The 14,433-nt window shown below is 42.1% G+C and overlaps 1 non-coding gene across 1 annotated transcript; it reads right to left on the reverse strand.

The window, feature by feature from the left end:
• Nucleotides 1-11,460: 11,460 nt before the first annotated feature.
• On the reverse strand, nt 11,461-11,530 carry LOC129633517 (small nucleolar RNA SNORD123). The gene has a single exon (XR_008705094.1). It is a non-coding gene; the product is annotated as a small nucleolar RNA SNORD123 (small nucleolar RNA).
• Between the last annotated feature and the right edge of the window lie 2,903 nt (nt 11,531-14,433).

Below are 14,433 nucleotides of genomic sequence, written 5' to 3' on the forward strand. Positions count from 1 at the left end.
TAATATGTTGTCCAGGTTGGTAATAACTTTCCTTCCAAGGAGCAAGCAAGCGTCTTTTAATTTCATGGCTGCAATCACCATCTGCAGTGATTTTGGTGCCCAGAAAAATAAAGTCAGCCACTGTGTCCACTGTTTCCCCATCTATTTGCCATGAAGTGATGGGACCAGATGCCATGATCTTAGTTTTCTGAATGTTAAGCTTTAAGCCAACTTTTTCAATCTCCTCTTTCACTTTCATCAAGAGGCTCTTTAGTTCTTCCTCACTTTCTGCCATAAGGGTGGTGTCATTTGCATATCTGAGGTTGTTGATATTTCTCCTGGCAATCTTGATTCCAGCTTGTGATTCCTCCAGCCCAGCGTTTCTCATGATGTACTCTGCAAAGAAGTTAAATAAGCAGGGTGACAATATACAGCCTTGACGTACTCCATTTCCTATTTGGAACCAGTGTGTTGTTCCATGTCCAGTTCTAACTGTTGCTTCCTGACCTGCATACTGGTTTCTCAAGAGGCAGGACAGGTGGTCTGGTACTCCCATCTCTTTCAAAATTTTCCACAGTTTATTGTGATCCACACAGTCAAAGGCATAGTCAATAAAGCAGAAATAGATGTTTTTCTGGAACTCTCTTGCTTTTTCGATGATCCAGTAGATGTCGGCAATTTGATCTCTGGTTCCTCTGCCTTTTCTAAAACCAGCTTGAACATCAGGAAGTTCATGGTTCATGTGTTGCTGAAGCCTGGCTTGGAGAATTTTAAGCATTACTTTACTAGCATGTGAGATGAGTGCAATTGTGCTGTAGTTTGAGCATTATTTGGCATTGCCTTTCTTTAGGATTGGAATGAAAACTGACATTTTCCAGTCCTGTGGCCACTGCTGAGTCTTCCAAATCTGCTGGCATATTGAGTGCAGCACTTTTACAGTGTCATCTTTCAGGATTTGAAATATGTCAACTGGAATTCCATCACCTCCACTAGCTTTGTTCATAGTGATGCTTCCTAAGGCCCAATGGACTTCACATTCCAGGATGTCTGGCTCTAGGTAAGTGATCACACCATGGTGATTATCTGGGTTGCGAAGATCTTTTTTGTACAGTTCTTCTGTGTATTCTTGCCACCTCTTCTTAATATCTTCTGCTTCTGTTAGGTCCATGCACAAGGCTCTGGGGAACAGAAGAGAAGGCAATCCTGCCTACTCAGGGGAGCAGCAGGAGCTCTGTGGAGGCTGGCAGGGGTGGTATCATTTTCCAGGAGCAAGGTACCTGCAGGCCATTTCCTCACCCACCCTAGAGCCTGACGTGTCTCCCTGTGGTGAGCAGGCATGATATCATCTCCTGGGGGGCAGGGAAAGGTGAAATGAATATTATTTCAGCTCATGTGCTTGTGTGATTAAAGAATCATGTCTGTGCTGGTTGAGCTGAGAAGTTAGGCTAGAGGGAGGGTAAACAAGGGCCAGAGGGATCTTGGTGCTACTCAGAGGGGAATCCTGTCTCATTTCATGTCCCTAAGAAGTTGCTTTCACTCATGCACAAAGCTGCAAAATCTGATCCGCATGGAAAAGTATGTATATGTGTTTGTGTGAGAGACAGAGACTGAGACAGATAAGACAGAGGCTTCCACAATATAAGCAATCTCTAAAGTAATAATCAAGGCAACAAACATTTTGTAGGATATATTATAGATGAGCCAAAATATTTTATAGTTGATATTTTAATGATATTTTAATGAATCTTTTGGGCAAGCTGAGCAAATAGTAAGAATCTGCTCTGAATACATAAGATTCTAAACAGAAAAACATGTTCTTGATACAGTTTAGTATGGAAGGAGTTGCTATACAGGCTGCTCAGTGCAAGAATTCTAGAAGCTTAGGGATGGACAGAAAAACACTCCCAATAGGGGCACTCCAGCCTTTGTTCTACAGGATCATTTCTTCCTCGGGACAATCAGAACCACTCATGCTTTAGAGATAGGTGAGCTTTTGTACTGGCAATAACCCAAGTCAGTACAGATTGTGTTTCAGACTCACCCAGGGAGATTTTTCAAAAATCACAGGTCTGGACTCAGCCCCTAGAGACTTATTCACTGGGTTGATGGTCAGCCTGGGCTTGTGCTTGTTTGCAGACTTCCCGGTTATTTCTCATTAGTCACACGGGTTAAGGGTGGTCATGACCAGTTCTTTCTAGAAGAGATACTGGAGATTAATATCAAATTCCATTGTATATGGTTATTCAGGTTTACTGTGTTGAAACGTGCTTGAGAAGTTTAGTGGAAAAAGGATGGCGTTTGGGGGCCAACCATTCTGGGTTGGCTATTAGTCTGTGAGTGTCTTCTTAGAGGTTCATTCTCACTGGACCACATTTTCAAACCCTGTAAAATGCAGAAGATGGTGCCCTTTCCTCATGGCTGTTGTCTGCCGACCCGCCTGTGTCACCCTGCCTCATTCACTGAGGACTCCTCTGGGGGATTCAACATCTACACTAATCACACATCTAAGATGCTGACCTTCTGTTCTATGACCCATCTGTCATCCCCCCGCCTTCAACAACCACTAATTTTTCCACCTGGGCTCCCCATTGCCATGGAAACACCATGATGCAATGCGTGCCCTCATTCTAGTCTTCCCCCACAACTTCTTCTGCTTCCCTTTCAAGGGGACCCCTTGCCACGATTCCTTGACTGTATCTTGTCCTCCAGTCCACGGACACCGTGACTGTTGTCTGCACGTCCTCCTTAGTTGGCTTCCATTGCAGGACCATGCTTAAAGCCACTTTCTTGTAAACATCTTCAGTTTTCCTGCTTTTCCCTTTTTCTATTGCTTGGGGAAACTGTTTCCTGGTTGGATCCAATTGTTGGCCTTCCTCATGCCAGTGCCTGAGCTGCTGAACTTTGCAGGACAAAATCCCACTGGCCTGGGGATGGGGTTCTGTTAGGATGACGACCACCAGCTTCAGTTGTCTTTCAAGGCAGCATGGAGATCCCAGCAAGTGTGTCTTCCTGATTTCCAAGATGTCGATTTCACAGCTTCTCTTTTCTAAACTTCATACCCTCTTTCTCCCCGCAACCCGAACCTGCCATCATACTTCATTAGGAAAACAAAAGTTATCAGAAGGACAGGCCTGCATGTGTACAACAAAACTTCCACTCCTGCTGTGTCTGCTCTCTCCCTGGACCTCTCTACTATGACAATGCGGAGACAAACTCCGGCTCTCTCCAAACAAATTCTATTGTCTCTTGTCTAACCAAGACCTTCATTCCTGGGGTTATCTTGTTTCCTCTTCTGCATAGGCAATTTCTCTCTGGCTATGAAGGTATTTCAATCAATATATAAACACGCTTCGAATGACCCACTTTAAAAAAATAGCCCTCTGTGCTCATCTCTCTCCAGCTGCTACCAGTCCTTTTGTTCCTCTCCAGGACAAAACCGCTCTAATGAGCTCTCTTTGCCTACTTTCTGCACTTCCTTACTTCCCATTAACCTTCTTTATTGAACGATGAAATCTTCTGAGCATACAGAAAAAGATAGTAATCTAATGAACACCCACCCAACCAGCTTTATATAATCTTAACCTTTCTCCTTGGAAGAAAAGTTATGAACAACCTAGATAGCATATTCAAAAGCAGAGACATTACTTTGCCAACAAAGGTCCGTCTAGTCAAGGGTATGGTTTTCCTGTGGTCATGTATGGATGTGAGAGTTGGACTGTGAAGAAAGCTGAGCACCAAAGAATTGATGCTTTTGAACTGTGGTGTTGGAGAAGACTCTTGAGAGTCCCTTGGACTGCAAGGACATCCAACCAGTCCATTCTGAAGATCAGCCCTGGGTGTTCTTTGGAAGGACTGATGCTAAAGCTGAAACTCCAGTACTTTGGCCACCTCATGTGAAGAGTTGACTCATTGGAAAAGAGTCTGATGCTGGGAGGGATTGGGGGCAGGAGGAGAAGGGGAAGACAGAGGATGAGATGGTTGGATGGCATCGCTGACTCAATGGATGTGAGTTTGAGTGAACTCTGGGAGTTGGTGATGGATGCGGAGGCCTGGCGTGCTGTGATTCATGGGGTCGCAAAGAGTCGGACATGACTGAGTGACTGAACTGAACTGAACTGAACCTTTCTCAATATTTGCCTTGTTTCTTATTTTCTTGAATCTCTGAAAACAGATTCACAGGTAAACATAGTGTCCTGTGTTTATCTTTCCACCATCATGCATTTCATCAGAAGTGTAGTGTTGAGCATTTCTGCTGCTTTTATACATACTGTGTATGTATCCATACATTACACATATATTTGGGGTTTGAATACTTTATATAACCTAGCAGTATGTGGCCTGTTCTCTGCAACTTTGCCAACTGGGCTGCACAGAATGTACGTTTTCAGCTTTATAAGAGTGGCCAAAATGCTTTCCCAAGTGATTGCACCAATTTACACCTCTAAAGTTCCCCTTGTCAATGTGTGGTAACAGTTGGTATTGCCAGACTTTTTCATTATTGCCAATCTGATCCGTTTTCCATGGTGCCATGTTTCTTTAAATAAATTTCCATAATTGTTAAGGAGGTCATTAGTCTACTCTTAGGTTTATTGGTCAGTGAGCTTCCTGTTTCATTTGTACACTTCTCCTTTTTTTCCTCTTTCTCCATTGGATGGTTAGGAGTTAGAGAATATGTATATTCTGTCTACCATCTTTCGTCATTTGTATGAACGGAAAATCCTCCCAGGCTGTGGCTTGCTTTTAAGTTGTATTTTGTCATTCGGAAGTTCCAAACTTTAACGTTTTTTGTGGTATTGACTTTTTTTTTTAAAGACTGATATTTGTATCTTATTTTGAAAACTGCCTTCCCTACCTAGAGGTCATATAGATAGATACATGTTTTCCTAAACGTGTTAATGTTTTGTTTCTCAGTTTGGCTTTAATCTATTTTGAAGTTATTGGTATGAATGGCTTGAGGGAAGTATCTGATTCCGTGTTTTTTGCATCAAAGTGGTCAATTGTCTTAAACACACTTGAGCCCTACCTCTGCCCAGGGAGCCTCTTGGTCACAGTCATGGATGGTATATGTTGGGTCTGTTTATGGGCCCTCTGTTTCACTGTTCTCTTGGTCTCTCCCTGTGACAATGCATCAATGCCCTAACTCTTACAACTTTATGAACAGGATTGGTAGTTTATAATCTCACCTGTTTTGTTCATTTTTTACATACATTTCTTAACCACTCCTAAATGTTTGCTCTTGCCTTGGGAGACCCATTGTAAGGTCTACCCAAGTTCCATACAGCCAGCCTCATTGGAACTCCACTGTATTTAAGGATAAATTTGGGGAGCATGGACATTTTGAAACAAATATATCATGTTGAAGATATTATTACTGAATCATTCTACTTATAAATATGATATAGAATTACTTTATTTAGGACTTCTTTGGGTGCTAAATCACTTCAGTAGTGTTCGATTCTGTGCGATCCCATGGACTGTAGCCTACCAGGCTCCTGGGTCCATGGGATTCTCCAGGCAAGAATACTGGAGTGGATTGTCATTTCCTTCTCCATAGGACTTCTTTAGGACCCTTAAATTTAGTTTTATAAGTTTTCCACAAAGGTCCAACATATCGTTTGCTGACATTATTCTTAAGTAACAAATCAATGATTTTGATTATTGTTATCTTTTCTAAATTATATTTTCTCATATTTGCTGCGGGCTTATGGGAACACAATTGACTTGTGTGTTGAGATTCTATCTAGCAACCTGCAGAACTTTCCTTTCATTCTAATTATTTATCTGCAGATGTTTTTAAGTGGTTTTACTGGAGACACTTGTACAGTCTACAATTTAAAGTTTGTTCCTCCCTTTTCAACCATTGTTTCTGCGTTGAATAGAAGTGTTGATATGTGCACACTTGTCTTGAGCTTCTCTTTAAGTAAATAGTTCTAACTTTTCACAATGAAGCGTCAAGTATTTTGTTAATTTTTTTTGTAGACAGTCTATTAGGTTAGGTAAATTCCTTTTTGTTACTAATCTAATAGCTAACAGGTTTTGTGCTTTTTTTAAATGAAAATACATGTTGGATTTTATCAAAGCATATTATGTGGTTACTGAAATTGTTACCCCATCCAAGGCCACTCTACTATCTTCTTTCCTGCCATCCACAGGTGGACATGATTCTGAATAAAGGTCCTTTGGCTTAACAGTCAGGCAAAGGGGCAGGATTCTCTGAGGCAGGTTATTTTTCACCTCATGCGAAGTTGACTCATTGGAAAAGACTCTGATGCTGGGAGGGATTGGGGGCAGGAGGAGAAGGGGACGACAGAGGATGAGATGGCTGGATGGCATCATGGACTCAATGGACGTGAGTTTGAGTGAACTCCAGGAGTTGGTGATGGACAGGGAGGCTTGGCGTGCTGTGATTCATGGGGTCCAAAGAGTTGGACACGACTGAGCGACTGAACCGAACTGATAATAACAAAAGCAATGGAAAGCAAGTCAAAGAAATAGTTCGAGCATGGAGTCAGAACTGGCTTTTCCTGGCAATAAAATGATCATTTGTTTTTTCTTTTTTATTTAGTTGCTGCTGTTGCTGCTGCTAAGTCGCTTCAGTCGTGTCTGACTCTGTGCGACCCCATAGACGGCAGCCCACCAGGCTCTGCCTTCCCTGGGATTCTCCAGGCAAGAGTACTGGAGTGGGTTGCCATTTCCTTCTCCATTTAGTTGCTGAGGTGATTTATATTAGTATATTTTCTAATGATAAAACATTCTTGAATTTGGGGGGGTTTGGGCTACAATTTTCATATTCACCAGGATGACTTTCACAGAATGGGGTAAATTATGCCTTGAATATTCAGTAGAGTTCTCCAGTTTGCTCATCTTGTCGAAGTGTGTACTGATTCAGTTTCTTTAATGGTCATAAGTGTTATTGGATTTTCATTTCTTCTTTTGTTTTCTAAAGCCAAATTTCCCTAGTGAGTTATATATCTTTTCAGAGGTTTGTCTGTTTTGTTAATCTTTTATGATTTTTTTAACAGCTTTGGAATTTCCCATTCTCTCCACTCTATCTTTACAGCATATTTCATTCAAATGTGATATTAATTACATACTTTCCTTTGCTTTGTTCCTTTTCTGGGTTTTTGAGTTAGATATCTAGCTTGTTAATTTCAGTCTTTCTTAGAGTTCTCATCACAAAGAAGTAATTTTTTCTATTTCTTTAATTTTGTATCTGTATGAAATGATGCATGTTTACTAAACTTATTGGGAAAATCTTTTTATGATACAAATGAAATCAATATGCTGTACCCCTTAAACTTATATAGTGCTGCAGGTCAATTACATCTCAATAAAGTTGGAGAAAAGATTTTTACTACTTCCTTCTTAATATAAATACTTAAGGCTAAATTTCCCTGTAAATATAACTTTAACTAAATCACATTTTATATGTTGAATCTTCATACAACATGTAAGTTTCTCTGATTTCCATTATTCCTTCTTTGTCACATTATTAAAAATATGGCTTAAAGCCAACAAATGTGAGGTTTTCTAAATTCTTTTTTAAATTATTAATTTGTAACCCAGTTATAGTACTAATTATTCAGAATTAATTGAGGCTTGCTTTGTGGCCCCAGACTTGATTAATTTTTGTAATTTTTGGATAAGTGTTTGATATATCCATACCATATCAGAATAACCTTGATAATTGCTTTTCTCAGAATATTTAAATTCATACTATTTTTCCCCTTGTGAATTCATCAATTAGTGAGAGAAATGTGCACTATCAATGACTGGGGATTTGTCAATTTTCCTTACAATTCTGATTTTTACTTTTTATATTTTGAAACTCTTTTGTTAGTTGTATATGTATTTCTATTTCCTAATGAACTGAACTTTTTTTAGATGGTGAATATTTTTACCAAAAAAGATTTTAATCTAAAAATTTGCTTCTTAGTATTTGTAAACTAGCTTTATTCTGACTGATGTTTGTCTGGTGTGTATTTTTCCCCTTGTTGCTATGAGCTTTATGATATAATTTGATTTTATGTATTTACTTAATTTCTTCTAGGTTTTCTCTTGCACAATTTTTTTCTTTCCATTTGTCTGATTGACCAAGCTGTCTTTATTTCATCTTTTTTCCTCTTTACTGTTTCAGAAGATTGTGTCTGTGGCTATTCTTTTGCAATTACTATCTTTGATATTTTAACAAGTGTTAACTTCTAAAGTTAAACATTTATGCTTTTTTCCTGGAATCTCTCTTCCCCCATTTTTTGTTACTCATTTCTCATCCTTCCAAAGTTAGCCCAAAGGCCACCTCCTCAACAATGCCTGTTCTGACTCCCCAGACTAAATCAGACACCCCTAAACTTGTCTTTCATAGCACTTACCAGGGCTTATGCCAACATACTTGTGAAACCAGTCATTGACCCCTACCTTCCTTAATTCCTGTAAGGGCTGTAATGCCTGAAAAGGTAGGCATTGGCTGTGCTGCTCTCTATTCTCCTCTTAAGGTGCAGCCCAGTGCCAGAACATGCCAGGCAACAAACTACGTTGAAGGCAGGAAGGCAACGGTGGGAGGGAGAGAAGGCGGCGTGGGTGGTGATGCTGAGATGAACCCACAGGGATGCTGACTCTGGGAGAGTCTCATACTTCTGTCAATTAGGAATCACATTCTCCTGCGAAAACCAGAACAGAGACAATGATGGACAAAAACGGGAAATTTACTTCTTTTTCATGTTATGAAGTCTGGAGGCAGAAGTCCTGGCTTAATAAGGAGGTGCCATAAAGTCAAGAAGGACTCAGGCATTTTTTTCTCCTCCACCTCTATTATCCTTGCCAGCTGCATGCTAAGTTGCTTCAGTCATTTTTGATTCTTTGTGACCCTGTGGACTACATCCTGCCAGGCTCCTCTGTCCATGGGATTCTCCAGGCAAGAATACTGGACTGGGTTACCATTCCTGTCTCCAGGGGATCTTCCTGACCCAGGGGTCAAACTCTGGTCTCCTGCATTACTGATGGATTCTTTATCGTCTGAGCCACCAGGGACACCCTTACTATCCTTAGCTCATGGCTTAGATCCTGAGATTATGAATCCAAGATGGTAGCTGGAATTTCAATCATTACAATCAAGTTCCAGGCAGGAATCTGGAAGCGGGAGGGAAGGGCAAGAAAGAGCATGCCCAGTTAGTTGTTGCCTCTCTTAAGAAGCCTTTCTTGGAATTTCACGGACTTATATCTTATTCATCATGGCTAAGTTCCATGGTCAAACCTAGATGCAAGAAAAAAAAAATTTTTTTCAAAGCCAGGACGATTGCAACTTAAATATAATTGGGGGGGGTGTCTTGTGTTATTAAGGCTGATGGGAGTGGGGGTGGTGTTTGTAGGTGATCACTGCGGCACAGTGATGTAGACTAGGGGTGACAGGGAGACTGGGAAGAGGAGGGAAAGAAACTGACATTCTGAATTAAGGCAACAACACGGGAACAGAAAGGAGGGTCTGAAATGAGATTTGATAGACGGTGCGACGGGGTTCTTAACAGCTCATCTTCTCACTGCGTTGCTCCAGGAAACACTTTGCCTATTGGTTTAATTTCACTTAGTAGAGAGGCTTTTCACTGAACTCAAGGTCATTATGAGTTGATCTCCCTGGTAAATACTGGACTAAACGAAGACTAATTTGTGTTTCTAAATACATGCAGGATGGGTACTCTCTTCGAAAATGTTTTTCCAAATGTACTAATTTCCTCTCAAAGCTCTATTTCCAAAGACAGATGAATATAGAGGACAATGATTAATAAGTACAAACATAATTTTTTTTAAAAAGTATAGTCATTCTTTGTGTATAGATACTCAACATATATGTAAGGTTCAATGTCAGAAAATGACACACAGGAGTGCTTTATCTCCATGTTGCAAACAATTTGCGTTTCCTCTAGGTAGTCCCAAAATATTTGAAATTTTGCATTTTTTCCCTTTCCCCATATGATACTTATAAAAAGATGACTTGAGGTATTTTGAGCACACTGATTTTATTTTAAGGAAACTGGGATGCTAGAAAAATACATATATCTAGACATTTAACCATCAACACCAGGAAAAATACTTTCAGATTTCTAGAATACTTTGTTCTTCTGGATACACAGCTGAAGTAAAAACACATCTTTTATTAATAGGCCCTTATTAAAAGTGAGATTAATTGCTAAGATTATGTGAGATTAGTTTTCCTAAGTAAAAAATAAGGGAGCATTTCTTACTAAATATGCGCTCGGGTTGCTGTACCCTTGAGTTCTTGCTAAGGTTCTTGGTGGGTAGGATTTAGGCAGGCTGCTCCTTCGAATGTGGCTGTGAGGGGTGGGAAGGTGGTTTTCACCTGTGAAGTGAGCTCAAGAGAGATCACAGGTGAGTCGAGTTCACCTGGATGGAGCAAGGGCCAAATTGCTCTGTGCTGACCTGCACTGAACCGGCAGTGGCAAAGCACGTTCCCTTGACCAGACACGGAAAGCTCAGAGCAGTGCCTGGATGCAGCGGGGTGGAAACTGAGGCACAGGGAAGGGGCCAGGATGGAGTGTTCAATGCACAGACTGGCAGAGCACTGGTGCCTACCTGGTAGACCAGGTCCTCCCATTTAAGGTCCAGGAACCTGCACTTGGTCCCACAGCTCATTCTCAGATGTGCCATAACTATTCTTTCTATTCTGTCCTAGTTTTGGAGCTGCTTTTTAGAATAAAGCTGGTCTGCTTTCCTCTGCCAGGGGAGTGGGCTGCTGCACTAAAAGGGGAGTGAGCGTTTCTTGGGTTTAAAAGAAAAGAAAGAAAAAAAAAAAAAAAGCTAAAGATTTTCTGGTGAAGCTCAAGGGATGTGATTAGGAGCTGACGGCTCCCTGAGCTCTCCTTTCTCGATGATTCAGTCACCTGTAACTGTAATTGTGAGTCTTCCAAATATTTAAAATTGCTGAACAAAAAACAGCACCAGGTAACTTCAGTGATGCATAAAACTCCCTTTTTCTCAATGTTTGGCCATTTTAAGACCAAAAAAAAAACAAAACAACAAACTTATGGGGTTGATCAGATGATCTAGACATTTTTTCAATTTCTCAATGCCATGGATCTAAAAGAAGCAAAACGGAGTGAAAAGAGAACACTTGTGGTTGGTGACTGTAACATGTTCCCTATTCATCAGTAGGAAAATCCAGTTATGATGGAAACGTCTAGAACCACAATTTCTATGCTGAGATGTTTCATGATCTGGATACAATCTCATTGCATTGTTAGGATCACAGACAGCAAGGTTTCCTGTTAAGGTCACTTATGACCCACAGCAGCATGGCAGTCTCCTCTGGGTGATGTTCTCTGCCACTCTCTCCTGGCTCCTTTCAGCTGAGGTGGCAGTTTAACCGTGAGGCTGAAATTCAAACACAAGGGAGGAAGGTAAAGACAAGACAAAATCAGTTATTTGTTTCAAAGATATAAGAGACTCCTCACATTTCCACCCAGAAACTGAGGTGAATCAGGAAATGGATGGCGTTTTTCAAATCACATGAATCAGCGCCCCAGAATTCATCATTTTCACCAAGTGTTCGGTTGGTCTTTTCATTCCTTTATATTATGGCTTACCTAATACAGTTTAAAATCACTGCAGATAGTGATTGCAGCCATGAAATTAAAAGACACTTACTCCTTGGAAGGAAAGTTATGACCAACCTAGACAGCATATTCAAAAGCAGAGACATTACTTTGCCAACAAAGGTCTGTCTAATCAAGGCTATGGTTTTTCCAGTGGTCATGTATGGATGTGAGAGTTGGACTGTGAAGAAAGCTGAGTGCCGAAAAATTGATGCTTTTGAACTGTGGTGTTGGAGAAGACTCTTGAGAGTCCCTTGGGCTGCAAGGACATCCAACCAGTCCATTCTGAAGGAGATCAGCCCTGGGTGTTCATTGGAAGGACTGATGCTAAAGCTGAAACTCCAGTACTTTGGCCACCTCATGTGAAGAGTTGACTCATTGGAAAAGACCCTGATGCTGGGAGGGATTGGGGGCAGGAGGAGAAGGGGACCACAGAGGGTGAGATGGGTTGGATGGCATCACCGACTCGATGGACATGAGTTTGAGTGAACTCCGGGAGTTGGTGATGGACAGGGAGGCCTGGCGTGCTGCGGTTCATGGGGTCGCAAAGAGTCGGACACGACTGAGCAACTGAACTGAACTGAATACAGTTTCGGGAGAGCTCCAATTTTATGTTTAAAAGAAGATAACTACACACTTTCATTTTGAAATGATTCCCTCTAGTTTTGACTGTGATGAGAAGCAGCTTAATGTCACATGGGCTTCAGCTAAGACTTATCAAAGAAAAAAAAAAACAAATTCAGAAATTGCATTTGGGAAAAGAACACACCTGTGGATTCTTTTAAATGAGTTTTGTTGTAGAGAGCCTACTTCCGTGCAGGGCCTCAGATGAATATTTCACTTGTACCAGTTTCTTTTTCTGTTAATGTTTACAAAGGATGTATGTGCCATCAGGTTTGTTTAAGCTCCTGACAAGACTATAGCTCAGAAAAGTTCAAGAACTTTCTCTAGGTTGCAAGGTAAATTATGACTTCAGTTTAGTTCCATTTAGCTTTAAAGGTGCATCCGAAATTATTATTTGGTTTCTCCCGTTCCTCATTTTTATTATTCATTTATTTATAATTCATTATCACTAAAAATACATATTTTAACAACCCTTTGGTGTAGTCTGTAAGTACCTGTCAAATTGACTCCCTCCCCACCGGGACCCCCCCTCCCCCGCCCCCACACGGGCTTCCCTAGTTGCTCAGTCAGTAAAGAATCTGCCTGCCATGCAGGAGACCGGGGTTCAGTTCCTGGATTGGGCAGATCCCCTAAAGAAGGGAATGGCTACCCAGTATTCTTGCCTGGAGAATCCCATGGAGAGCCTGGTGGGCTACAGTCCATGGGGTCTCAAAGAGTCGGAAACAACTGAGTGGATAACACTTTCACTCCTTCCACAGACACATAAAGGTACATAATTTATCGAATTAAATGTTATCGGCCCTCTTTGGGTGATACTTCTTTCTCCCTGCTTAGCCCTCTATATGCTGAGATTTTTTTTTTTTAATGCCTTTAACTGTAGTGTTGAGGGGCAAAGGACAAGGAGCAGATAAACACTTTGGATTCTAGTTTCTGTCTCCCTTTGTCCCCGCAGCTGGAGGATCCAAGGTCCACAGAGCCACCCTTGGATGGTGAGGCTGGGTTCTCCTTCCCCCTCCCTCTGGCCAGGAGCAAAGAAGCCTGGCTTGACCTTGGCCAGCCTCCGCCCTCCCCAGGAAGCACTCCTGGGTCTCTCTGCCACGTTGGCAGGAGAATCGGAATGTCGGGAATGGAGCTGGTGCCCCATGTGCCCAGCACAGGAGACCTGTTAAGCTTTTCCTGAAGGCCCCAGGAGTCCAGCAGCTGCCAGACACCTGGCTGAGTGCCCCCGGCACAACCCCGGGGAAGAAAGCATCTCAGACGCCCGCTCAGCTACTGATATTTCCTCCGGACATCTTAAGGAAATCCGAGTGAGGCCCTGAGTTGTATCTCCAACCGCTCCATCACCGACCCTACAGAGAGACTGGAGATTTGAGGCTGGGCTGGGCTTCCACGGAAACCCGCGGGATTGCTTTCATTTAATTCTTTTATTTAAAAAATTTTTTTCCAGAAAATAAAGATAAATCAATGTCAGTTTGTTTTTCTGTTGTCTTTCTCCTAGATCTGTGTGACTACTGCGGGAGCCGTGACACTTCCAGCCAGCCACAGGCTCTTTGTCTTTATAGATGAACGCAGGGGCACAGTTGGCAGCCCATGGGGCCACCTGGCTGTTGTCACTGCAGTACAAGGGCCACGGTGGGGCATTCATGAATTTTCTCACCCCAGGGAAGCTTGAAAGCCACGCTCTGAAGCCCAGTTGGAGAGAAAAGGGCCCAGAGAGGCTGTCCCCCACCCCCATCCAGAAAGGTCAGGCGCAGCCCTTCAGCGTTCCCTCCCAAAGTTTTGCAACCAAGTACCAACACCCTTTTTTTTTTTTACCCCCCAACAAATTCCAGAGTCTTGAAAGGTATTCTGCTTTTCAACTACGAATCTTTTTCACTTGAGTACTTGCTCAATAAAGGCGAAAGAACCGTTCGAAGTGCAACAAGTAACATTTGCCCCATAACTGGACGAGAAGACTGTCCATCTGGGACATTATCCTCTCTTAACACGCAGCCCGGCCACTCGGGGATCCCCTGACCTGCCTCCCTGGTTCGCCGGATTTGTCCGCTTCTCTAATTCAACGCTGCAAAAATTGACCCCATCTAGCCGGAAGGCGCACCACCGCCCCCGACCCCCTCCACACGCTCCTCCAAGAACCCGCAGCAACTTTCCTCGGTCTTTGGCGAAGTTTCCAGCGCTGAGCACACGAGAAGAACAAAATCACACACTCGGAGTCCAGAGGATCCCC

Source organism: Bubalus kerabau, chromosome 18 (assembly GCF_029407905.1).
Source record: "Bubalus kerabau isolate K-KA32 ecotype Philippines breed swamp buffalo chromosome 18, PCC_UOA_SB_1v2, whole genome shotgun sequence".
Classification (NCBI taxonomy): Eukaryota; Metazoa; Chordata; class Mammalia; order Artiodactyla; family Bovidae; genus Bubalus; species Bubalus kerabau.